This window comes from Triticum aestivum, chromosome 7A (genome assembly GCF_018294505.1).
Source record: "Triticum aestivum cultivar Chinese Spring chromosome 7A, IWGSC CS RefSeq v2.1, whole genome shotgun sequence".
Classification (NCBI taxonomy): domain Eukaryota; kingdom Viridiplantae; phylum Streptophyta; class Magnoliopsida; order Poales; family Poaceae; genus Triticum; species Triticum aestivum.
The window spans coordinates 697501520-697528917 of NC_057812.1; the positions used below are offsets into that span (position 1 = coordinate 697501520).

The following is a 27398-nucleotide window of genomic DNA, read 5'->3' on the forward strand; positions in this document are numbered from 1 at the left end:
ACCACAAAACCGGGAGCTGGATCAGGTGCCTGGTCCAAAGGAACTGGACCGCGAAACATTCGAACCACACGCGCTTGCACACGATGCTTCCCCGGCGGAGGGTCGGGCAGCTTGACCTGTACGGTGTCCGCGAGCGTATCGATCGAAAGCTACATCAAGAAGGACAAGCGAGACCAACGGAGTCTTCATTCTCTGGAGCCAATGAGTCTCGGGTCTTAATTAATTAAGTAGGGAGTTCAGGCGGCCTTCCCATATGCCGGCCATGCAAGTGCCGGAGCAGAGCACCGGGCCCGTGAACCTGCTGATGAGCCCCGGCCGGGCTTCGCCGCCGCCCACCTCCCCGCAGCCGCGCCACGGGAGGCTGGTCACCGTGCTGAGCATCGACGACGGCGGCGTGCGCGGGATCATCCCCGGCACCATCCTCGCTTTCCTCGAAAAAAAGCTTCAGGTAACCTTTTTCATACTTACGGAGTACTCCCTCCGTCTGAAAATACTTGCCATCAAAATGGATAAAGAGAGATGTATCTAAAACTAAAATATGTCTAGATACATCTTTTTTTTATCCATTTTGATGACAAGTATTTTCGGACGGAGGGAGTATCAACCTGCCTGCTCTTGCATGTATCCGGTTTTTCATATAGCATGTATGGTGGTGTAACGAGCTGTTGGGGGAGAGTGGCGATGGTATGGACGGGCTCGCGCGCTCCTGATAGCTGGACGAACGATTGAACGACGCGTTGCAGGCTGTATTCAATGCGAGGATATGGAAACAGGCCGAGTACGCCCGTGAAAACGGTGGAGTACGTGCAACTAACGACCGACCGACGATTATGCTGTTCCATTGGCACTGGTTTGTCCGCACGGTACAGAACAGTGTCCGTCAGCTGCGCCACTGTTGATTAGATTATGCCACAACTCTCTAGTTGTTCACCTGGATGACTGGTCAACCTTGTGTTTGCTTCTATTATTGGTACAGGGAGATTGTTTTTCAAACAACCAAATAATTCAAAAAGTATATCTATATGTTCTCCGTCTCATGCAAATGATATCTACCAATTTGTAGGAAAAAGGACAAAACATTTTTTGTGGAAAAAAAACAAAAAGAACGCCAACGGTCACCACAAAATGTCACACTAAATTTGTTTGAGAAAAGTATAGTTTTCGTCCCTCAACTCTTGGTGAAGTCTAGATTTAGTCCCTCAACTTCAAAACCGGGCAACTTGCACCCCCAACTATCGAAATTGGACAAGGTTCGTCCCTGGACTCGTTTTGACCCGTGCTCACTCATATTCTTGTAAAGTTTTTCATATCCGTGAACTTTTTGAAATTCACATACACTTTTCAACTCCGCGTATTTTTTTACAAAAATAATCATACTTTTTTCAAATCAGCGAACTATTCTGAAATTCACGTACTTTTTCAAATCCATCATTTTTTAACATTTACATACTTTTTTTCTAAATCCCCGTATTTTCCCAAGTTTATGTAATTTTATCAAATCCAAGTTTTTTTCAAAGCCATGAACTGTTTTTGAAATCCGCATACTTATTTCAAATCCACATGTTTCCAAAGTCCGCATTTTTTTCAAATCCGTGTTCCTTTTATAATCCATGAACTTTGTTTGAAATTCACGTACTTGTTTCAAGTTGAAATAAGTTTTGAAATCCACATATTTTTGCGTTAAAGAAGTCCATGTCCACGTACTTTTTTCAAGTCCGCATAAAATTTTGAAATTCATGAACTCTTTCAAAAAAGTGTAATCGAATATGAAAAGCTACATCAATTTTTTAAAATTAAATGAACTTTCAAAAAATACGCATATTTGAAAAAGTACATGAACTTGGAAAAAGTACGCAGATTTAAAAAAATTACACAAATTTTTAAAAGGTTCACGTATTTGAAAAAAGTAACCGAATCTGAAAATATTACGTGGACTTGGAAAAGGTAGGCAAATTTGAGTTGGAACGGTCACGGGGGTGGGACAGCACGAAAACCGGTCAACACCGTGAGCAGGGATGGATCTTGTACGGTTTCAGAAGTTAATGGTGCAAGTTGTCCGGTTTTGGAGTTGAGGGACCAAGTCTAGACTCCGCCAAGAATTGAGGGATGAAAAATATACTTTTCCTAATTTGTTTTCTTCACCACGAAACACTGCTGCTCCATTTTGCATGAAAAAATTTGTGGATGCTTGCACCACTAATGCGGAATTTATTGAAACCATTCAGACCATTTTTTTTAACCCTTAACACGTGAGCCAAAACGCCATAAGGAAGGGCTTTGCTGGGTCTGTGCCGTTGCGTTGTCACGTTCTTACAGAAACACTTACTGCCGCCTTGTAATCTCTCTTTACCCGTGTTGACATACTGTATCTGCTAAAAACAATCTTCCTGACTTAATTAAAAACATGGCCACTAATACACTGGCAGTAGTTGATATACTATTTGAACTTCAACCAAACACTTCCTCAAACTGCCCCTGGTACGAGTATAAAATAAAAAATAAGAATGACGGGAGCACATTAAGCCCAGCATTAGGCATGCCGTTGGTGGGCCCCAAAACGTTTTCTTAAACTCTGATGTTCCCCTGATCACCCAGACCGTAGAATAGTCTATTCATGCCTCCGGGCTGGGGCCGTTTACATACTCAGGTACATACTGGTGCCAAACAGTGAACAACGGCCCGCAGGAAACACCGTGGTCACCGTTTAAACGTCCGCAACCTCCATCGGTTCTCACGGCGTCTCTTGCCGTTGCGTACGCGCATTAAATATCCCCTTGTACGCCAGGTGTACCATCACACGTCCTGTATCTACTCCCTCTGTTCGGAATTACTTGTCTCGGAAATTGATGTATCTAGAACTAAAATACGTCTAGATACATCCATTTCTGCGACAAGTAATTCCGAACGGAGGGAGTATATGCGAACGAACGCCTTGCGATACCGTGAGCGCGCGAGCTCATCCACGCCAATGGATTTTCGGCTGTTGGGGTGCGTAGGAGTTTGATGGGTCGGACGTGAGGATCGCGGATACTTCGATGTGGTCGCCGGAACGAGCACCGGAGGCCTGGTCGCCGCCATGCTCACCGCGCCCAATGCCGAGGGCCGCCCACTCTTCGCCGCCAAGGACATCAACAAGTTCTACCTCGAGCACTGCCCGAATACCTTCCCTGCCGTCTGGTGAGGATTATATACTGTATAATTCACAGTCTCACACGTACAACGAAATCACTCTCGAAAGGGCAATATTACTATGTCATCAGCATAAGCTCAGGTACAAAAGTTGTACCTGAGCTTATGCTGATTGCATAATAACATTAAAAACCTGAATGTCGTGTTAACAATTCTCAATGAAATTAGGGGTGGGTTTCTGACCCTTCACAGGCTCACACATATCCAGCAGCAGCAAAAACTCGTTGCCCTTCGGCTAAGCTATGCACTTCTGACGCTAAACTGAAAATGGTGTTAATAGCTCGTTATTTCCCGCTATACCAAGAGTACTTATGAGCTATACACAATCTGTTGTGCAGCAAAGGACCTCTGGGCTTGTTCAAGAGCATGATGGGACCCAAGTACAACGGCCAGCACTTGCACTCAATCCTGAAGGAGCTGCTCGGCGACACGCGAGTCAGTCAGACACTCAAGAGCATCGTCGTCATCCCCACTTTCGACATCAAGCTCCTTCAGCCAACGATATGCATCTATATACATCCCCTTTTATTTATTTTGATGACAAGTATTTCCGAACGGAGGGAGTCCGCAGAAGGACATAAACACGTGCATCTGCATAAACGACATGTCATCCACTCGGCCTATCTAACTATACACATGAAACAAAATCTGTACGTGCAGGCCAGGTGGGATGTCTCCAAGGATGCTCTTCTATCGGACGTCTGCATCAGTACGTCTGCCGCGCCGACCTACCTTCCCGGGCACCATTTCGAGACCAAGGACAAAAACGGTAAGACCCGGGCCTTCAACCTCATCGACGGGGGCGTCGCCGCTAACAATCCGGTACGCTGCCCAAATTAGGCTTAAGATGTATACCAGTTGACTTCTGTGATGTTGATACATTTCTCACTAACTTACATGGATGTGCGCAGACCCTTGTGGCCATGACCCACGTAAGCAAGCAGATCCTAATGAAAAACCGACACTTTTTCCCTGTCAAGCCGGCGGAGTACGGCAAGTTCATGGTCCTTTCGTTGGGCACTGGCACCGCCAAGGTCGAAGAGAAGTTCGACGCTGCCAAGTGCAGCAAGTGGGGCCTTCTCGGATGGCTCTACAAAGGGGGCATGTTATGGCCGGTTTAGCTAGGCCCACCGGACAATCTTAGCCTACAAGTTATTTTAGATTAATTCTTATGCAAGTTATCTAGATTATAAATATAGGCTGTAAGACTCTGTTTGGTATCGAGCAATAAGAAGATTATTATCTCTATTGCCCGGCTCCCAGAGGAGCCGGAACCCTAGCCGCCGCCGCCATCTCCCTCCTCTTCCGCGACGGCGCCCAACCGCCGGCACGGCCGCTCATCGCCTCGCCCAGCTCCCTCCTTCCCCTACTGCTTACGCCCCAGGCCTGGTAGGGTACAAGTTCCTACCAATTTGGTAATCAGAGACCAAGTTCCGATCATGTCGCTGCCACCACCACCGCCGGCGCTTTCCAGCGGATCCACCGCGCCGATGACGACGGCGTCGTCCCTCACCGCGCCGATGACGACGGCGCCGTCCCTCACCGCGCCGATGCTGCCAGCGCCGTCCCTCATCGCGCCGACGACGTCCGCCGCCGGATCAACCACGCTGGCGGGCCCCGTCTCCATCGCGACTCCGACCGCGCCGTCCTCCACAATTCCTCCCGCGCCACAGCCGTCCGCCGTCTTCACACCGGAGCAGGTCACGGCCACCCTGCGGGACCTCGTCACCGCCGTCCAGAGCCTCTACTTGCAACAGCAGCAGTACGCGGCCGGGCCCTACATGCCCCTGCCGACGGCGCCCCCTGCCGCCTACGGCCACACGCCGTGGCCGATCCAGGGCGTCTCTCCGTACGGCGCGCCCCTCTGGCCCTTGGCGCCGACGTCGTCCTCGGGCCCCTGGCCGCTACAGCAGATGCCGCAGGCGGTGGCCACCGGACCGCTGCAGCCGTTCTCCGCGTCGACCTGCACTGGGCAGCCCCTGCTGCCGTTTCCAGCGGGACACCCCGGCGGGACTACGCCGGCCGCGGCCCCTCTGTGGTACTTGCAACCACCCCCTCCCGCGGCCACTGACGCCCCCGCGCACCCCCCGCAACCGACGCTCCAACCACCGGCACCGCCCCTGCCTAGCTCGGGGGCACCTGAAGGAAATATGCCCTAGAGGCAATAATAAAGTTATTATTTATTTCCTTATTTCATGATAAATATTTATTATTCATGCTAGAATTGTATTAACCGGAAACATAATACATGTGTGAATACATAGACAAAGAGAGTGTCACTAGTATGCCTCTACTTGACTAGCTCGTTAATCAAAGATGGTTATGTTTCCTAACCATAGACAAAGAGTTGTTATTTGATTAACGGGATCACATCATTAGGAGAATGATGTGATTGACTTGACCCATTCCGTTAGCTTAGCACTCGATCGTTTAGTATGTTGCTATTGCTTTCTTCATGACTTATACATGTTCCTATGACTATGAGATTATGCAACTCCCGTTTACCGGAGGAACACTTTGTGTGCTACCAAACGTCACAACGTAACTGGGTGATTATAAAGGAGCTCTACAGGTGTCTCCAAAGGGACATGTTGGGTTGGCGTATTTCGAGATTAGGATTTGTCACTCCGATTGTCGGAGAGGTATCTCTGGGCCCTCTCAGTAATGCACATCACCTAAGCCTTGCAAGCAATGCAACTAAATGAGTTAGTTGTGAGATGATGTATTACGGAACGAGTAAAGAGACTTTCCGGTAACGAGATTGAACTAGGTATTGATATACCGACGATCGAATCTCGGGCAAGTAACATATCGATGACAAAGGGAACAACGTATGTTGTTATGCGGTCTGACCGATAAAGATCTTCGTAGAATATGTGGGAGCCAATATGAGTATCCAGGTTCCGCTATTGGTTATTGACCGGAGACATGTCTCGGTCATGTCTACATTGTTCTCGAACCCATAGGGTCCACACGCTTAAGGTTTCGATGACAGTTATATTATGAGTTTATGAGTTTTGATGTACCGAAGTTGGTTCGGAGTCCCGGATATGGCCGCGGACATAATGAGGAGTCTCAAAATGGTCGAGACATAAAGATTGATATATTGGACGGCTATATTCGGACACCGGAAGTGTTCTGGGGAAGTTTCGGATAAAACCGGAGTACCAGGGGGTTACAGGAACCCCCCGGGGTGTTAATGGGCCTCATGGGCCTAAAGTGGAGAAGAGGAGGGGCTGCCAGGGCAGGCCGCGCCCCCCTTTCCTTCCTCTCCTCTCTCCCTTCCTTCCCCCTCTCCTACTTGGATAAGGAAAGGGAGGGGAGTCCTACTCCCGGTAGGAGTAGGACTCCTCCTGCGCGCCTCCTACTAGGGCCGGCCGCACCCCCCTTGGCTCCTTTATATACGAAGGCAGGGGGCACCCCTAGACACACAAGTTGATCCACGTGATCGTTTTCTTAGCCGTGTGCGGTGCCCCCTTCCACCATAATCCTCGATAATATTGTAATGGTGCTTAGGTGAAGCCCTGCAACAGTTGAACATCAAGATCGTCACCACGCCGTCGTGCTGACGGAACTCTTCCCCGACACTTTGTTGGATCGGAGTCCGGGGATCGTCATCGAGCTGAACGTGTGCTAAAACTCGGAGGTGTCGTAGTTTCGGTGCTTGGATCGGTCGGATCGTGAAGACGTACGACTACATCAACCGCGTTGATATAACGCTTCCGATGTCGGTCTACAAGGGTATGTAGATCACACTCTCCCCTCGTTGCTATGCATCACCATGATCTTGCGTGTGCGTAGGATTTTTTTTGAAATTAGTACGTTCCCCAACAGTGGAATCCGAGCCTAGGTTTTATGTGTTGATGTTATATGCACGAGTAGAACAGAAGTGAGTTGTGGGCGATATAAGTCATACTGCTTACCAGCATGTCATACTTTGGTTCGGCGGTATTGTTGGACGAAGCGGCCCAGACCGACATTACGCGTACGCTTACGCGAGACCGGTTCTCCCGACGTGCTTTGCACAAAGGTGGCTAGCGGGTGTCAGTTTCTCCAACTTTAGTTGAACCGAGTGTGGCTATGCCCGGTCCTTGCGAAGGTTAAAACAACACCAACTTGACAAACTATCGTTGTGATTTTGATGCGTAGGTAAGAATGGTTCTTGCTTAAGCCCGTAGCAGCCACGTAAAACTTGCAACAACAAAGTAGAGGACGTCAACTTGTTTTTGCAGGGCATGTTGTGATGTGATATGGTCAAGACATGATACTAAATTTTATTGTATGAGATGATCATGTTTTGTAACCGAGTTATCGGCAACTGGCAGGAGCCATATGGGTGTCGCTTTATTGTATGCAATGCAACTGCACTGTAATGCTTTACTTTATCACTAAGCGGTAGCGATAGTCGTGGAATCATAAGACAACGATGCTACGATGGTGATCAAGGTGGCGCGCCGGTGACGATGGTGATCATGACGGTACTTTGGAGATGGAGATCACACGTACAAGAAGATGATGGCCATATCATATCACTTATATTGATTGCATGTGATGTTTATCTTTTATGCATCTTATCTTGCTTTGATTGACGGTAGCATTATAAGATGATCTCTCACTAAATTTCAAGATAAAAGTGTTCTCCCTGAGTATGCACCGTTGCCAAAGTTCGTCGTGCCCAGACACCACGTGATGATCGGGTGTGATAAGCTCTACGTCCATCTACAACGGGTGCAAGCCAGTTTTGCACACGCAGAATACTCAGGTTAAACTTGACGAGCCTAGCATATGCAGATATGGCCTCGGAACACTAAGACCGAAAGGTCGAGCGTGAATCATATAGTAGATATGAACAACATAGCGATGTTCACCATTGAAAACTACTCCATTTCACATGATGATCGGTTATGGTTTAGTTGATTTGGATCACGTAATCACTTAGAAGATTAGAGGGATGTCTTTCTAAGTGGGAGTTCTTAAGTAATATGATTAATTGAACTTAAATTTATCATGAACTTAGTACCTGATAGTATCTTGCTTGTTTATGTTTGATTGTAGATAGATGGCCCGTGCTGTTGTTCCGTTGAATTTTAATGCGTTCCTTGAGAAAGCAAAGTTGAAAGATGATGGTAGCAATTACACGGACTGGGTCCGTAACTTGAGGATTATCCTCATTGCTACATAGAAGAATTACGTTCTGGAAGCACCGCTGGGTGCCAGGCCTGCTGCTGGAGCAACACCAGATGTTATGAACGTTTGGCAGAGCAAAGCTGATGACTACTCGATAGTTCAGTGTGCCATGCTTTACGGCTTAGAATCGGGACTTCAACGATGTTTTGAACGTCATGGAGCATATGAGATGTTCCAGCAGTTGAAGTTAATATTTCAAGCAAATGACCGGATTGAGAGATATGAAGTCTCCAATAAGTTTTATAGCTGCAAGATGGAGGAGAACAGTTCTGTCAGTGAGCATATACTCAAAATGTCTGGGTATAATAATCACTTGATTCAATTGGGAGTTAATCTTCCAGATGATTGCGTCATTGACAGAATTCTCCAATCACTGCCACCTAGCTACAAGAGCTTCGTGATGAACTATAATATGCAAGGGATGAATAAGACTATTCCCGAGCTCTTCGCAATGCTAAAAGCTGCGGAGGTAGAAATCAAAAAGGAGCATCAAGTGTTGATGGTCAACAAGACCACTGGTTTCAAGAAAAAGGGCAAGGGGAAGAAGAAGGGGAACTTCAAAAAGAATAGCAAGCAAGTTGCTGCTCAAGAGAAGAAACCCAAATCTGGACCTAAGCCTGAAACTGAGTGCTTCTACTGCAAGCAGACTGGTCACTGGAAGCGGAACTGTCCGAAGTATTTGGCGGATAAGAAGGATGGCAAGGTGAACAAAGGTATATGTGATATACATGTTATTGATGTGTACCTTACTAGAGCTCGTAGTAGCACCTGGGTATTTGATACTGGTTCTATTGCTAATATTTGCAACTCGAAACAGGGACTACGGATTAAGCGAACACTGGCGAAGGACGAGGTGACGATGCGCGTGGGAAATGGTTCCAAAGTCGATGTGATCGCGGTCGGCACGCTACCTCTACATCTACCATCGGGATTAGTATTAGACCTAAATAATTGTTATTTGGTGCCAGCGTTGAGCATGAACATTATATCTGGATCTTGTTTGATGCGAGACGGTTATTCATTTAAATCAGAGAATAATGGTTGTTCTATTTATATGAGTAATATCTTTTATGGTCATGCATCCTTGAAGAATGGTCTATTTTTGATGAATCTCGATAGTAGTGATACACATATTCATAATGTTGAAGCCAAAAAATGCAGAGTTGATAATGATAGTGCAACTTATTTGTGGCACTGCCGTTTGGGTCATATCGATGTAAAACGCATGAAGAAACTCCATACTGATGGACTTTTGGAACCACTTAATTATGAATTACTTGGTACTTGCGAACCGTGACTCATGGGCAAGATGACTAAAACACCGTTCTCCGGTACTATGGAGAGAGCAACAGATTTGTTGGAAATCATACATACAGATGTATGTGGTCTAATGAATGTTGAAGCTCGCGGCGGATATCATTATTTTCTCACCTTCACAGATGATTTAAGAAAATATGGGTATATCTACTTAATGAAACATAAGTCTGAAACATTTGAAAAGTTCAAAGAATTTCAGAGTGAAGTTGAAAATCATCGTAACAAGAAAATAAAGTTTCTACGATCTGATCATGGAGGAGTATAATTGAGTTACGAGTTTGGTCTACATTTGAAACAATGCGGAATAGTTTCGCAACTCACACCACGAGGAACACCACAACGTAATGGTGTGTCCGAACGTCGTAATCGTACTTTACTTGATATGGTGCGATCTATGATGTCTCTTACAGATTTACCGCTATCGTTTTGGGGTTATGCTCTAGAGACAGCCGCATTCACGTTAAATAGGGCACCATCAAAATCCGTTGAGACGACGCCTTATGAACTTTGGTTTAGCAAGAAACCAAAGTTGTCGTTTCTAAAAGTTTAGGGCTGCGATGCTTATGTGAAGAAACTTCAACCTGATAAGTTCGAACCCAAATCGGAGAAATGTGTCTTCATAGGATACCCAAAAGAGACTGTTGGGTACACCTTCTATCACAGACCCGAAGGCAAGACATTTGTCGCTAAGAATGGATCCTTTCTGGAGAAGGAGTTTCTCTCGAAAGAAGTGAGTGGGAGAAAAGTAGAACTTGATGAGGTAACTGTACCTGCTCCCTTATTGGAAAGTAGTACATCACAGAAACAGGTTTCTGTAACACCTACACCAATTAGTGAGGAAGCTAATGATAATAATCATGAAACTTCAGAACAAGTTACTACTGAACCTCATATATCAACCAGAGTAAGATCCGCACCAGTGTGGTACGGTAATCCTATTCTGGAAGTCATGCTACTAGATCATGATGAACCTACGAACAATGAAGAAGCGATGGTGAGCCCAGATTCCGCAAAATGGCTCGAAGCCATGAAATCTGAGATGGGATCCATGCATGAAAACAAAGTATGGACTTTGGTTGACTTGCCCAATGATCGGCAAGCAATTGAGAATAAATGGATCTTCAAGAAGAAGACTGACGCTGACGGTAATGTTACTGTCTACAAAGCTCGACTTGTCGCAAAAGGTTTTTGACAAGTTCAAGGGATTGACTACGATGAGACCTTCTCACCCGTAGCGATGCTTAAGTCTGTCCGAATCATGTTAGCAATTGCCGCATTTTATGATTATGAAATTTGGCAGATGGATGTCAAAACTGCATTCCTAAATGGATTTCTGGAAGAAGAGTTGTATATGATGCAGCCGGAAGGTTTTATCGATCCAAAGGGAGCTAACAAAGTGTGCAAGCTCCAGCGATCCATTTATGGACTGGTGCAAGCCTCTCGGAGTTGGAATAAACGCTTTGATAGTGTGATCAAAGCATTTGGTTTTGTACAGACTTTTGGAGAAGCCTGTATTTACAAGAAAGTGAGTGGGAGCTCTGTAGCATTTCTGATATTATATGTAGATGACATATTACTAATCGGAAATGATATAGAATTTCTGGATAGCATAAAGGGACACTTGAATAAGAGTTTTTCAATGAAAGACCTCGGTGAAGCTGCTTACATATTAGGCATTAAGATCTATAGAGATAGATCAAGATGCTTAATTGGACTTTCACAAAGCACATACCTTGACAAAATTTTGAAAAAGTTCAAAATGGATCCAGATTCATAATTTCATACGCTTAATTGGTCTCACCGACCAGCCTCCCGATTCATCAGATCCGGTTCCCGCCCTCCCCGTCGCCACTTCCAGCGTGGGCGGTTGGGTCTTCGCCATCGCCGTTCTACACCACGGCTCCGGAGAAACCGACCCCATTTCCGCAGTTCGGCGGGCCATCCAGCTCCGCGGGTCCCTACCCGGAGTACTTCGACCAGGCGCCACCTGCCTCGCTGCTTCGCACCTCTGAGCCAGCTCGACACGGCGCTCCGACCCAGACACCGCCATGGTTTGCCAAGATCGACTTCGCCACCTATGACGGCACGGAGGACCCCCTCAGCTGGCTCAACCAATGCGACCAGTTCTTTCGCGGGCAGCGCACCCTCGCATCGGAGCGTACCTGGCTCGCCTCGTATCACCACCGCGGCGCAGCACAGACCTGGTATTACGCCCTCGAGCAGGACGAGGGTGCCATGCCCCCTTGGGAGCGCTTCTGCGAGCTCTGCCTCCTTCGCTTTGGGCCTCCGATTCGCGGGAGCCGCCTGGCGGAGCTCGGCCACCTTCCCTTCACCTCCACGGTGCAGGACTACGCCGACCGTTTCCAGGCCCTGGCATGCCATGCGTCGGGTGTGACGGCGCAGCAGCGGGCTAAGCTCTTTGTCGGTGGACTTCCGGATCACATCCGCGTGGACGTGGAGCTTCGGGGACCCCAGGATCTCCAGTCGGCCATGTACTACGCCCGCGCTTTCGAGCGCCGCGCGGTGGCCATCCAGCAGGAATCACCATCTCGGACCGCTGGGTCGCTACCCGGGCCGGATTCCACACAGGGTCGGCCTGCACAGGCTTCTGCGGCACCCCTCGCCTTGACCGCGGCGCGCCCATTCCGCCGGCTCACCTCAGCCGAGCTACTCGAGCGTCGCCGCCAAGGGTTGTGCTTCAACTGCGACGAGCCCTACACGCCCGGCCATGCTTGCCCGCGACTCTTCTACCTGGAGGTTGCAGACTACATTCCGGAGGACGCCGTCGCCGCCGACCTGGCCGCCCCAGCTGTCGAGAAGGTGTTTGACGCTGGTTGATCACCTCAAGGAGTTCCGCAAGCGCTTCCCCACCTTACAGCTCGAGGACGAGCTGTTTGTGTAGGCGGGGAGAAGTGTTATGGTCGGTTTAGCTAGGCCCACCGGGCAATCTTAGCCCACAAGTTATCTTAGATTAATTCTTATGCAAGTTATCTAGGTTATAAATATAGGCTGTAAGACTCTGTTTGGAATCAAGCAATAAGAAGATTATTATCTCTATTACCCGGCTCCCAGAGGAGCCGGAACCCTAGCCGCCTTTAACCCTAGCCGCCGCCGCCATCTCCCTCCTCTTCCACGACGGTGCCCAACCGCCGGCGCGGCCGCTCATCGCCTCGCCCAGCTCCCTCCTTCCCCTACTGCTTACGCCCCAGGCCTGGTAGGGTACAAGTTCCTACCAGGGCACCACGCCGATCATAGACAGCTTCAGCCAAGCCAGCGCCGATCTCGTCGATATCCAGGCATTCGTGCTCTTCCAGGCGCTACACTACGACTACGATAGGCGCTACCTCCGGATCCAGGACGATGAGCTCACGGGCGAAACGGCCTCCGTCGACGTGTCCACGACGGAGAACCTCAAAAGGCTCATCGATGTCGGCAAGGCATTGTTAAAGAGGCAGGTGTGCAAGGTGAACATCGACACGGGCAAGAACGAGCCCGACCTAGAGAGGGGCACTAACGAGGAGGAACTGACCCATTTCGCCCGCGTGTTGTCGGAAGAGCGCAAAGCCAGATCGACTTGCGGAGGTGGTTTTGAAACTTAGATATGACTCTATGGATATTCACCGATGTTCGAATTTGATGACCTACGCCATCAAGTGCTAATGCTTGTATGTTATATGTGTAGATATTGTTCTTGTGTATACAAACAATGATATCGTCGATATTTGTTGTACATGCTTTAAATAAAGATGTTGAATCTCGTCACATCAGCGAGGTTGCATTGCAATATAAACTAGTGGGGTGACCTGTGCATCTGGATGGTTAGATTTGTGATGTCCGTTAAAACACTTGTATTTTTTGTATTTGTTTGTATATTAGTTTTGAGACATTAGTTGCCACTAAGTACACATACATACTTATAGAAAGGGGGCTCGTACCCGAATCTCATATGCAGAAACTTTGTTTGGGATTATTTTAGCTATTTTATTCGTTTCCATGCAAACCATTATTTGATTTTATTCATTAGTACGATATATCACTACATATGTGGAAAATGATTATACAATTTTTTAAATAAACTCTATTAGAAACCTTTCCATTAAGTGTCTACTTATGTCAAACTTTTTTTAGAATAGAGGGGAGTCCCTTAGATTTCATTTTATAGAACCCACCAGCTTTACGGCTACTGAACATAAAAATAGAAGGGGTTTGATACCTAGCGATCGTTCTAATTTTAGTAATAAAACCAAACACTACTATTAGAACTGATTCATGCATGTACCGTGGCGTTCACCTTTTCTCCTTTCTTATGTGCACGAGTGGATCTTATTAGAATAACTAATTTCATGCATGCAGAAAAATCAAAAAAGAGAAGTGACATCATCATATATTCTCTTCGTTTAAAAACTTCAAAAATGTTTTGTATCTCAAGCCGTCAGTCCAATTGAAAACTCATTTTCACATAAAAATTTCATTGCGACAAGATCTTCAAAACTATTTTCTGATGTCTTTTTTGGGGGCCAAAAGTTATCACATGTGGGCTATGTAACTTATCACAGCTATGATATATAAGTTAGCATGTTGTCTACACCTAAAATAGAAGGACATAAATATGGTTCTTCCAACCCGTGCATGCATTAAAGGACAAAAGCTGACGCCATCTATAATGCCCTCGATGCGGCTGTATCTCCCCCGTGTCGAAGCGCGACTTAGAGGCATAACCGCATTGAAAGCAATGTTGCAAGTGAGGTAATCTTCGCACAACCCATGTAATATATAAGGGAAAGAGATACATAGTTGGCTTACAATCGCCACTTCACACAATACATGAATAAAGCATTACATCAACCAGATACAATCAAGATCCGACTACGGAACCAAAATAAAGGAGACTGCCCCAAATGCTACACAGATCCCCGATCGTCCCAACTGGGCTCCACTACTGATCAACTGGAAAACGGAACAACATAAAGAACACGATCTTCATAGAGCTCCTCCTTGAGCTTGGTTGCGTCATCTGCACGGTTCAACGGCACCTGCAAACTGGTTTAGGAAGTATTTGTGAGCCATGGGGACTCAGCAATCTCACACCCTCGCGATCAAGACTATTTAAGCTTATGGGTAAGGTAAAGATATAAAGTGGAGCTGCAGCAAGCGACTAGCATATTTGGTAGATAACATACGCAAATGAGAGCGAGAAGAGAAGGCAAAAGCATGGGCGATGAACTATGATCAAGAAGTGATCCTAGAACAACCTACGTCAAGCATTACTCCATCACCGTGTTCACTTCCCGGACTCCGCCGAGAAAAGACCATCACGGTTACACACGCGGTTGATGTATTTTAATTAAGATCAACTTCAGGTTTTCTACAACCGGACATTAACAAATTCCCATCTGCCCATAACCGCGGGCACGGCTTTCGAAAGTTCAAATCCCTGCAGGGGTGTCCCAACTTAGCCCATCACAAGCTCTCACGGCCAACGAAGGATATTCCTTCTCCCAAGACAATCCGATCAGACTCGGCATCCCGGTTACAAGACATCCTCGACAATGGTAAAACAAGTCCAGCAAATCCGCCCGAATGTGCCGACAAATCCCGATAGGAGCTGCACATATTTCGTTCTCAGGGCACACTCAGATAGGTCAAGCTACGAGTAAAACCAGCCCTCGAGGTTCCCCGAGGTGGCCTCGCAGGCTGCCCGTTTCGGACCAACACTTAGAGAAGCACTGGCCCGGGGGGTTAAAATAAAGATGACCCTTGAGCCGGCCGACCCAAGGGAAAGAAAAGGCTAGGTGGCAAATGGTAAAACCAATGTTGGGCCTTGCTGGAGGAGTTTTATTCAAGGCGAACTGTCAAGGGGTTCCCATTATAACCCAACCATGTAAGGAACGCAAAATCCAGAAACATAACACCGATATGATGGAAACTAGGGCGACAAGAGTGGAACAAAACACCAGGCATAAGGCCGAGCCTTCCACCCTTTACCAAGTATATAGATGCATTAATTAAATAAGGGATATTGTGATATCCCAACAAAATATCCAGGTTCTAAACATGGAACAAGCTCCAATCTTCACCTGCAACTAACAACGCTATAAGAGGGGCTGAGCAAAGCGGTAACATAGGCAAACAACAGTTTGCTAGGACAAGGTGGGTTAGAGGCTTGGTTTAACAATATGAGAGGCATGATAAGCAAGTGGTAGGCATCGCAGCATAGGCATAGCAAAAGAGCGAGCATCTAGCAAGCAAAGATAGAAGTGATTTTGGGGGTATGGTCATCTTGCCTGAAATCCCGCAAGGAAGAAGAACGAGTCCATGAAGAAGAAAAACGGATGTAGTCGAACGAATCCTCACAACGCGACGTTATCGAAACTAAAACCCGAAGCATGGCATGATGCACAATCAAGTATGATGCATGTTCGGTTTAATGAAGCATGGCATGGCAAAGGGCACAAACAAAACTACAAGTTAAGTGGAGCTCAATATGCAACGAGTTGCATATTGACGGAACACCACATCAATTATTTAGTTCTCTCTCATTTAGGTACCCAACAATCTTAAATGTTGTTTAACATGGCAAGAGGTGAAGCATAACAAAACTATACCATCTAAACCATTTAAATGGGGCCGGATATAACCAACAACAAAACCGGTAAATACCCATATGCATTAGCAATTTATTGCAACAACAATTTTAAACATTTAAATGTTATTATCATGATGCGAATGACATATGCAAATTTATGCAAGTTTTAAGGCAATGTTGACATGAGCATCATGAAGCATTTGTCGCCGTGGCGGAAGGAAAAAGGGGTGCCATGGCGGCGAAATGGAAATGTTACCATGGCAACATTCCGGTTCCGGCAATTCGATTGAGATACCGATGCAAAGGCGAAGTGTGCGGATGCGTGCAAAAGATGGTGGGGCACTCCCGGATACCGGGTGTCCCATGAGTCGACGATGATGACAAGGCAAAAGAGGGGCAACGTGCACCGACAATTCGAGCACGAATCAAGCACGAGCATCTCATACATCACACATGCATTCGTTCACGGGCGGTCGTCTCAGGGTTATACCTTCGAAGCGTGCAAGTGGGACGGTTCGTGTTCGGGTTCGGGTTCGATGCAAGTAGAGGAAGTAGGCATTCTCGCGACAGTAGTCGTACACGACGCATTGTGGAAGTAGTAGTACTCGCGGACTTCGGTGGCGGTAGTCGTTCAGGGTCTTGGCGGTTCGTCGTGTAGTCGTACATGTTCGACATGGTACACGGTTCGAAGTCATGCATGTCCCGTAGATGTTCAGGGTCACCGTGAGGAACTTGTCGAATCCAGGGTCTCAGTCGTCGGTAGTGGTACACGTTTCGAAGGTGAACTTGACGAACTCGAATCCCTTCGGGGTTTTCGTGGTACTTGGGGTCTTCGGACCCGCCAGTCTCGTTCTTGCGACAATAGTTGAACTTGAAGTTATTGGTTCATGGGTCTTCGGCGTCGGTAGTCGTACACATATTGTAGAGGAACTTGGTCTTGCGAAGAGGTACTTGACGGTAGTGGTACTTGACGCATTCGAGGGTCGTTCATGTCATGGTACTTGGCAAAATCCTCGGAGAAGGTGCTTGACGGTCTGGGTACGGTTCTTGGTGTCTCATCCTTGCTGATCCAAAACAAACGCGAGACGGAAGGCCTCTGGTGGGCAGCAGCAAGGCAGGGACGGGAGGATCCGACCCAACACGACCAGATCTGGCGATCTCCGGTGACGAATGAGGGAGTCCTGGATTAGGGGGTGTCCGGATGGCCGAACTATACCTTCAGCCGGACTCTTGGACTATGAAGATACAAGATTGAAGACTTCGTCCCGTGTCCGGAAGGGACTTTCCTTGGCGTGGAAGGCAAGCTTGGCGATACGGATATGTAGATCTCCTACCATTGTAACCGACTCTATGTGACCCTAACCCTATCCGATGTCTATATAAACCGGAGGGTTTTAGTTCGTAGGACAACACATTCATACACAACAATCATACCATAGGCTAGCTTCTAGGGCTTAGCCTCTCCGATCTCGTGGTAGATCTACTCTTGTACTACCCATATCATCAATATTAATCAAGCAGGACGTAGGGTTTTACCTCCATCGAGAGGGCCCGAACGTGGGTAAAACTTTGTGTCCCTTGCCTCCTCTTACCATCCGGCCTAGACGCACAGTTCGGGACCCCCTACCCGAGATCCGCCGGTTTTGACACCAACATTGGTGCTTTCATTGAGAGTTCCTCTGTGTCGTCGCCGTCAGGCTCGATGGCTCCTACGATCATCAATAGCGATGCAGTCTAGGGTGAGACCTTCCTCCCCGGACAGATCTTCGTCTTCGGCGGCTTCGCACCGCGGGCCAATTCACTTGGCCATCTGGAGCAGATCGAAAGCTACGCCCCTGGCCGTCAAGTCATATTTGGAAGTTTAAACTACATGGCTGACATCCGCGGGGACTTGATCTTCGACGGATTCGAGCCGATGCTGAGCGCGCCGCACTGTCACGACGAGCATGATCTAGCTCTGCTGCCGAACAGTGCCCTGGAGGCCACACCCGCATCGGCTTCGACCCTTAATTCAGAGCCTACTGCGCCGATCGAGGATGGGTGGTTGGATGCCGCCTCGGGGGCTGCGATCCCAACGGCGATCGAGCCGAACACCAGCCCCGCACTCCACGAGACTCGTGACTCCAGGGAGCCAGACTCCTCTCCGGACTCCGAACCCTCCGCGCCCCTGCCGATCGAATCCGATTGGGCGCCGATCATGGAGTTTACTACCGCGGATATCTTTCAGCACTCGCCTTTCTGCGATATTCTGAAGACACTAAAGTCTCTCTCTCTATCAGGAGAGCCCTGGCCGAGCTATGGTCAGCAAGGTTGGGATACGGACGATGAAGAAATTCAAAACCCACCCACCGCCCACTTTATAGCCACTGTCGACGATTTAACCGATATGCTCGACTTTGACTCCGAAGATATCGACGGTATGGACGCCGACGCAGGAGACGATGAAGAACCAGCACCTTTTGAGCCCTGGAAAGCCACCTCGTCATATGACGTATACATGGTGGACGCACCAAAAGATGACGGCGAGGAGCGGAAGGACGCATGGAAGGCTTGTTCCCTCGAGAAGCAGTCAAAGCAGCGACGCAAGCGCCGCCCCAAATGCCGCCTCGATAGAAATAATGATCACACAGACCCAGTGCTGGAGCAGGGCGAACCGCTGCCGGACAACGGCAATCCGGATAATCAAACCGAACAAACAAATTCTATCAAGGATAATAGTCTGAACGACATAACGCCGGACAGGCACCCGGAGCAGCAGAATGCCCGTAAAAGGCTTGTTGCCACCGCGAGGAGTCTCAAAAAGCAGAAGCAAAGGCTCAGGGCTGCGCAAGACACACTCCAAATCAGATGGAGTAAAATACTCAACACAGCAACGAGGTATGGCGACAATCGCCCCCCCCCCAAGAGCTACCCAAAGCAGAAGCTGCTACCTGAATTCGATGAGGAGGCCTCAGACCCTCCACAACCAAACATCAAAGCAGCCACCTGGCCAAATAGATGACCCCTCTACCAACACAGGGCAGCATACAACGCCACTCACAATACAACACGTGACCCATGCGAGGGCTCGCACCCAAAGGACGGCGCAACAAGATCCATCTATGGACCACGCAAGCGCGCCCCAGCATACAATGCAATACAACAAACATCCGAACAACGCGGTACACCCAGCTACAGGGGTGCCGCACACCCCCTGTGTTTCACCGATGAGGTGCTGGACCATGAATTCCCAGAGGGATTCAAACCCGTAAACATAGAGGCATACGACGGAACAACAGACCCTGGGGTCTGGATTGAGGACTACATCCTCCATATCCATATGGCTCGAGGAGATGATCTCCACGCCATCAAGTACTTACCCCTCAAGCTCAAAGGGCCAGCTCGTCACTGGCTTAAAGGCCTCCCCGAAAGCTCCATTGGAAGTTGGGAAGAGCTCGAAGACGCCTTTCGGGCAAATTTTCAAGGGACTTATGTCCGACCTCCGGATGCGGACGATTTGAGTCATATAACTCAACAGCCCGGAGAGTCAGCCCGAAAGCTTTGAAACATGTTTCTTACTAAAAAGAACCAGATTGTCGACTGTCCAGACGCCGAAGCCTTGGCAGCTTTTAAGCATAGCGTCTGTGACAAATGGCTCGCCAGACACCACGGCCAAAATAAGCCGAGAACGATGGCTGCATTAACAAACCTCATGACCCGCTTTTGCATGGGTGAGGACAGCTGGCTAGCCAGATGCAGCACCAGCGACCCCAGTACATCTGAAGTTAGAGATGGAAATGAGAAATCACGGCGCAACAGCAATAACAAACGCCGAAATAAAGAAGACAACACAAAGGGCACGGCAGTAAACGCCGGATTCAAAAGCTCTTGGCCAGGACAGCAAAAGCTGCCCTCTAAAGGCACCAGGGATGAACTGTCCAGCCTCAACAAAATTCTGGACCAAGTATGTCAGATCCATAGTACCCCTGGTAAACCTGCTAATCATACCCACAGAGATTGTTGGGTCTTCAAGCAGTCCGGCAAGCTCAACGCCGTACACAAGGGGGAGGATACACCAAGTGAAGACGAGGACGAGCCTCCCAAGCAAGACACTGGGGAACAAAAGAAATTTCCACCAGAAGTCAAAACAGTAAACGTGTTACACGTGATCAAGGGAAACAATGCGGCACTCCCAGGGAAATATACCCAAGTGCCTGTCACCGCGAAGTCCTGCCACTGGTCGTCTCAACCGATCACTTTCGACCATCGCAATTACTCAGCAAGTATTCGGCGTGCAGGATGGGCTGCCCTAGTATTAGACCCAGTAATTGGCGGATATCACTTCACACGAGTATTGATGGACGGTGGCAGCAATCTAAACCTAATATATCAGGATACAATCCGCGGGATGGGGTTAGACCCAACAAAAATTCGCCATAGCAATACGACCTTTAAAGGAGTAACGCAAGGCCCAGGGGCTCGCTGTACGGGCTCCCTACTACTACAAGTTATATTCGGCTCCCCCGATAACTTTCGTCGCGAGAATTTAACCTTCCACATCGCTCCATTCCGAAGTGGCTATCAAGCACTGCTCGGACGCGAAGCTTTCGCTCGCTTTAATGCAATACCACACTACGCCTCCCTCACACTCAAGATGCCCGGTCCACGTGGCATCATTTCAGTGAACGGAAATATCAAGCGATCTCTGCGCGCCGAAGAGAGTGCGGCTGCCTTGGCAGCCGCACACTAAAGGCTCCCGGACCACCGAAAGCATCCAATAGGTCATCAAGACCTCAGACACAACTAACCAAGTCCGGCGCCGCTATTTATACCTAAACGGTCACACCCCTATTTGTCAATGCAAGGGGCTCAACGCGCGCAGACAAGTGGTAATCTTTTCTCATCTTGAATTATACATGGTTTCTTTAAAAACTATCATTTTGCATGACAACTTTTTCACCTAAATTCTTCTCTTTTACAGATGATCATCGTGCTACACCTGTCCAGGATACGGCACAACGGAGACATAGGCGCAGACGTCCAACAGGGACCCGCTCCAAGGATTCTTTTTAGATTAAGACCCTACGTAAACCTTTTTTACTGTCTCTTGTTGATACATATCCACCGTTGAGAAGGATGCTGACGTCTTGGCATGTGGCCACGCCAGAACAATGCACGTACCTAGACACAAGGGGCTTCTTACGAAGGCCATTATTCAGGCCCGGTTTATACCACAAAGACCGAATACCATAGGGAGTGTTCGGCGTCGCGAGTTTGGCCCTATATGCATCAGCTCCGAATCATTGTCTTTGGTCAAATGTTGGGTTTGCCCGGCTCCTGTGTTTTGGTGCCTTACGTTCCGCTTTATCGGCTAAGGTAGCACTAGGAGAACTACTGCGATTGTGCCCTGGTTCATTCGGACAAGCACCTTAGTAGAGAAAGCCGAAAACTAACTGTCATGATATAGCGTGAGACTGGTCAACCACTCGATGACCTGTTGGAATGTTAGAATTCCTCCGCCTTAATGAAGGGCCGTTTTCCGGCCAGGCATGTACGCACCCCGGGATCGGGAGAGTGCGGAGCCACCAGGGGCTGTCTAGTAGCCCCACTGTCAAACTCCTATGGCTAAGTGAAAGTGCTAAAGCATTATAGTTCGGTTGCCTCGCTCGCTCCGCTATCACCTCCTTAATAGGACCAAGACGTTGGGTTAAGTGTGAACGCGTGTTTTTGCGAGCACCTCCGCATTATATGCTGTTGGAAATATGCCCTAGAGGCAATAATAAAAGTATTATTATATTTCATTGTTCATGATAATTGTCTTGTATTCATGCTATAACTGTATTATCCGGAAATCGTAATACACGTGTGAATACTTAGACCACACTATGTCCCTGGTAAGCCTCTAGTTGACCAGCTCGTTGTGATCAACAGATAGTCATGGTTTCCTGACTATGGACATTGGATGTAGTTGATAACGGGATCACATCATTAGGAGAATGATGTGATGGACAAGACCCAATCCTAAGCATAGCATAAAAGATCGTGTAGTTCGTTTTGCTAGAGCTTTGCAAGTGTCAAGTATCTCTTCCTTCGACCATGAGATCGTGTAACTCCCGGATACCGTAAGAATGCCTTGGGTGTACCAAACGTCACAACGTAACTGGGTGACTATAAAGGTACATTACAGGTATCTCCGAAAGTAGCTGTTGGGTTGACACGGATCGAGACTGGGATTTGTCACTCCGTATGACGGAGAGGTATCTCTGGGCCCACTCGGTAATGCATCATCATAATGAGCTCAATGTGACCAAGGTGTTGGACACGGGATCATGCATTACGGTACGAGTAAAGTGACTTGCCGGTAACGAGACTGAACAAGGTATTGGGATACCGACGATCGAGTCTCGGGCAAGTAACGTACCGATTGACAAAGGGAATTGCATACAGGGTTTGATCGAATCCTCGACATAGTGGTTCATCCGATGACAACATCGAGGAGCATGTGGGAGCCATCATGGGTATCCAGATCCCGCTGATGGTTATTGACTAAGAGAGTCTCGGTCATGTCTACATGTCTCCCGAACCCGTAGGGTCTACACACTTAAGGTTCAGTCACGCTAGGGTTGTAGGGATATGTATATCCAGTAACCCGAATGTTGTTCGGAGTCCCGGATGAGATCCCGGACGTCACGAGGAGTTCCGGAATGGTCCGAAGGTAAAGATTTATATATGGGAAGTCCTGTTTCGGGCATCGGGACAAGTTTCGGGGTTATCGGTATTGTACCGGGACCACCGGAGGGGTCCCGGGGGCCCACCGGGTGGGGCCACCCATCCCCGGGGGCCACATGGGCTGTAGGGGGTGCTCCTTGGCCTACATGGGCCAAGGGCACCAGCCCCACAAGGCCCATGCGCCTAGGGTTTCCAAGGGGGAGGAGTCCTACTAGTGGAAGGCACCTCCTAGGTGCCTTGGGGGGAAGGGAAACCCCCCTAGGCCGCCGCACCCCCTAGGAGATTGGATCTCCTAGGGCCGGCCAACCCCCCTTGGCACCCCTATATATAGTGGGGGGAGAGGAGGGACTTCATACCTTGAGCCCTGGCCTTTGGTTGCCTCCTTCTCCCTCCCCAACACCTCCTCCACCTCCATAGTGCTTAGCGAAGCTCTGTCGGAGTACTGCAGCTCCACCAACACCACGCCGTCGTGCTGCTGCTGGTGCCATCTCCCTCAACCTCTCCTCCCTTCCTTGCTGGATCAAGAAGGAGGAGACGTGGTTGTTCCGTACGTGTGTTGAACGCGGAGGTGCCGTCCGTTCGGCGCAGGTCATCGGTGATTTGGATCACGTCGAGTACGACTACATCATCACCTTGCAAGCTTCCGCACGCGATCTACAAGTGGTATGTAGATGCAAACTCTCTCCCTAGACTCGTTGCTTAGATGAACTCATAGATGGATCTTGGTGAAACCGTAGGAAAAATTTTAATTTTCTGCAACGTTCCCCAACAGTGGCATCATGAGCTAGGTCTATGCGTAGTTCTCTTTGCACGAGTAGAACACAACTTTGTTGTGGGCGTGGATTTTGTCATCTTACTTGCCTCTACTAGTCTTTTCTTGCTCAACGGTATTGTGGGATGAAGCGGCCCGGACCAACCTTACACGTACTCTTACGTGAGACCGGTTCCACCGACTGACATGCACAAGTTGCATAAGGTGGTTGGCGGGTGTCTGTCTCTCCCACCTTAGTTGGAGCGGAATCGATGAACAGGGCCCTTATGAAGGGTAAATAGAAGTTGACAAAATCACGTTGTGGTGATTCGTAGGTAAGAAAACGTTCTTGCTAGAACCCAATTGCAGCCACGTAAAAGATGCAACAACAATTAGAGGACGTCTAACTTGTTTTTGCAGCGATTGATCATGTGATGTGATATGGCCAGAAGTTGTGATGAATGATGAATTGTGATGTATGAGATCATGTTCTTTGTAATAGGATTCACGACTTGCATGTCGATGAGTATGACAACCGGCAGGAGCCATAGGAGTTGTCATTATTTTTTTTGTATGACCTGCGTGTCATTGAATAACGTCATGTAAACTACTTTACTTTATTGGTAAACGTTAGTCATAGAAGTAGAAGTAGTCGTTGGCGTGACAACTTCATGAAGACACGATGATGGAGATCATGATGATGGAGATCATGGTGTCAAGCCGGTGACAAGATGATCATGGAGCCCCGAAGATGAAGATCAATGGAGCTATATGATATTGGCCATATCATGTCACAACTATATAATTGCATGTGATGTTTATTATGTATTATGCATCTTGTTTACTTAGGACGACGGTAGTAAATAAGATGATCCCTTATAAAATTTCAAGAAGTGTTCTCCCCTAACTGTGCACCGTTGCTACAGTTCGTCGTTTCTAAGCACCACGTGATGATCGGGTGTGATGGATTCTTACGTTCACATACAACGGGTGTAAGACAGTTTTACACAGTGAAAACACTTAGGGTTAACTTGACGAGCCTAGCATGTGCAGACATGGCCTCGGAACACGGAGACCGAAAGGTCGAACACGAATCGTATAGAAGATACGATCAACATGAAAATGTTCACCGACGATGACTAGTCCGTCTCATGTGATGATCGGACACGGGCTAGTCGACTCGGATCGTGTAACACTTAGATGACTAAAGGGATGTCTAATCTAAGTGGGAGTTCATAATTTGATTAGAACTTTATTATCATGAACATAGTCTAAAACCTTTGCAAATATGTCTTGTAGATCAATGGCCAACGCTAATGTCAACATGAACTTCAACGCGTTCCTAGAGAAAACCAAGCTGAAAGATGATGGCAGCAACTATACGGACTGGGTCCGGAACCTGAGGATCATCCTCATAGCTGCCAGGAAACAATATGTCCTAGAAGGACCACTAGGTGACGCTCCCGTCCCAGAGAACCAAGACATTATGAATGCTTGGCAAACTCGCGCTGATGATTACTCCCTCGTTCAGTGCGGCATGCTTTACAACTTAGAACCGGGGCTCCAAAAGCGTTTTGAGCATCACGGAGCATATGAGATGTTCGAAGAGCTGAAACTAGTTTTTCAAGCTCATGCCCGGGTCGAGAGATATGATGTCTCCGACAAGTTCTACAGTTGTAAGATGGAGGAAAACAGTTCTGTCAGTGAGCACATCCTGAAGATGTCTGGGTTGCACAACCGTATGACCCAGCTAAACATTAACCTCCCAGATGAGGCGGTCATTGACAGAATCCTCCAGTCGCTCCCACCAAGCTACAAGAGCTTTGTGATGAACTACAACATGCAAGGAATGGAAAAGACCATTCCTGAATTGTTCTCGATGCTGAAGTCAGCAGAGGCTGAAATCAAGAAAGAACATCAAGTGTTGATGGTCAATAAGACCACTAAGTTCAAGAAGGGCAAGGGTAAGAAGAACTTCAAGAAGGACGGCAAAGATGTTGCCGCGCCTGGTAAGCCAGTTACCGGGAAGAAGTCAAAGAATGGATCCAAGCCTGAGACTGAGTGCTTTTATTGCAAGGGGAAGGGTCACTGGAAGCGGAACTGCCCCAAATACTTAGCGGATAAGAAGGCCGGCAACACCAAAGGTATATTTGATATACATGTGATTGATGTGTACCTTACCAGTAATCGTAGTAACTCCTAGGTATTTGATACCGGTGCCGTTGCTCATATTTGTAACTCACAGCAGGAGCTGCGGAATAAACGGAGACTGGCAAAGGACGAGGTGATGATGCGCGTCGGGAATGGTTCCAAAGTCGATGTGATCGCCGTCGGCACGCTGCCTCTACATTTACCTACGGGATTAGTTTTAAACCTCAATAATTGTTATTTAGTGCCAAGTTTGAGCATGAACATTGTATCTGGATCTCGTTTAATACGAGATGGCTACTCATTTAAGTCTGAGAATAATGGTTGTTCGATTTATATGAGAGATATGTTTTATGGTCATGCTCCGATGGTCAATGGTTTATTCTTAATGAATCTCGAGCGTAATATTACACATGTTCATAGTGTAGATGCCAAAAGATTTAAAGTTGATAACGATAGTCCCACATACTTGTGGCACTGCCGCCTTGGTCACATTGGTGTCAAGCGCATGAAGAAGCTCCATGCCGATGGACTTTTAGAGTCTCTTGATTATGAATCGTTTGACACGTGCGAACCATGCCTCTTGGGCAAAATGACCAAGACTCCGTTCTCCGGAACAATGGAACGAGCAACCAACTTGTTGGAAATCATACATACCGATGTGTGCGGTCCAATGAGCGTTGAGGCTCGCGGAGGATATCGTTATGTTCTCACTCTCACAGATGACTTGAGTAGATATGGGTATGTCTACTTAATGAAACACAAGTCTGAGACCTTTGAAAAGTTCAAGGAATTTCAAAATGAGGTGGAGAATCAACGTGACCGAAAGATAAAATTCTTACGATCAGATCGTGGAGGAGAATACTTAAGTCACGAATTTGGTACACACTTAAAGAAATGTGGAATCGTTTCACAGCTCACGCCGCCTGGAACACCTCAGCGAAACGGTGTGTCCGAACGTCGTAATCGCACTCTATTGGATATGGTGCGGTCTATGATGTCTCTTACCGATTTACCGCTATCATTTTGGGGATACGCTCTAGAGACAGCTACATTCACTTTAAATAGGGCACCGTCTAAATCCGTTGAGACGACACCGTATGAATTATGGTTTGGTAAGAAACCTAAGCTGTCGTTTCTAAAAGTTTGGGGATGCGAAGCTTATGTCAAGAAACTTCAACCTGAAAAGCTCGAACCCAAGTCGGAAAAATGCGTATTCATAGGATACCCTAAGGAAACTATAGGGTATACCTTCTACTTAAGATCCGAAGGCAAGATCTTTGTTGCCAAGAACGGATGCTTTCTGGAAAAAGAGTTTCTCTCAAAAGAAGTAAGTGGGAGGAAAGTAGAACTCGATGAAGTACTACCTCTTGAGCGGGATAGTGACGCAGCACAGGAAACCATTCCTATGATGCCCACACCAACTGAAGAGGTAAACCATGATAATGATCAAGGTACTTCGGATCAAGTTACTGCTGAACTTCGTAGGTCCACAAGGACACGTTCCGCACC

At 47.8% G+C, this 27398-nt stretch overlaps 1 pseudogene; it reads left to right on the top strand.

The window, feature by feature from the left end:
• Nucleotides 1-226: 226 nt before the first annotated feature.
• On the top strand, nucleotides 227-13292 carry LOC123153766 (patatin-like protein 2; annotated as a pseudogene).
• Nucleotides 13293-27398: the final 14106 nt, after the last annotated feature.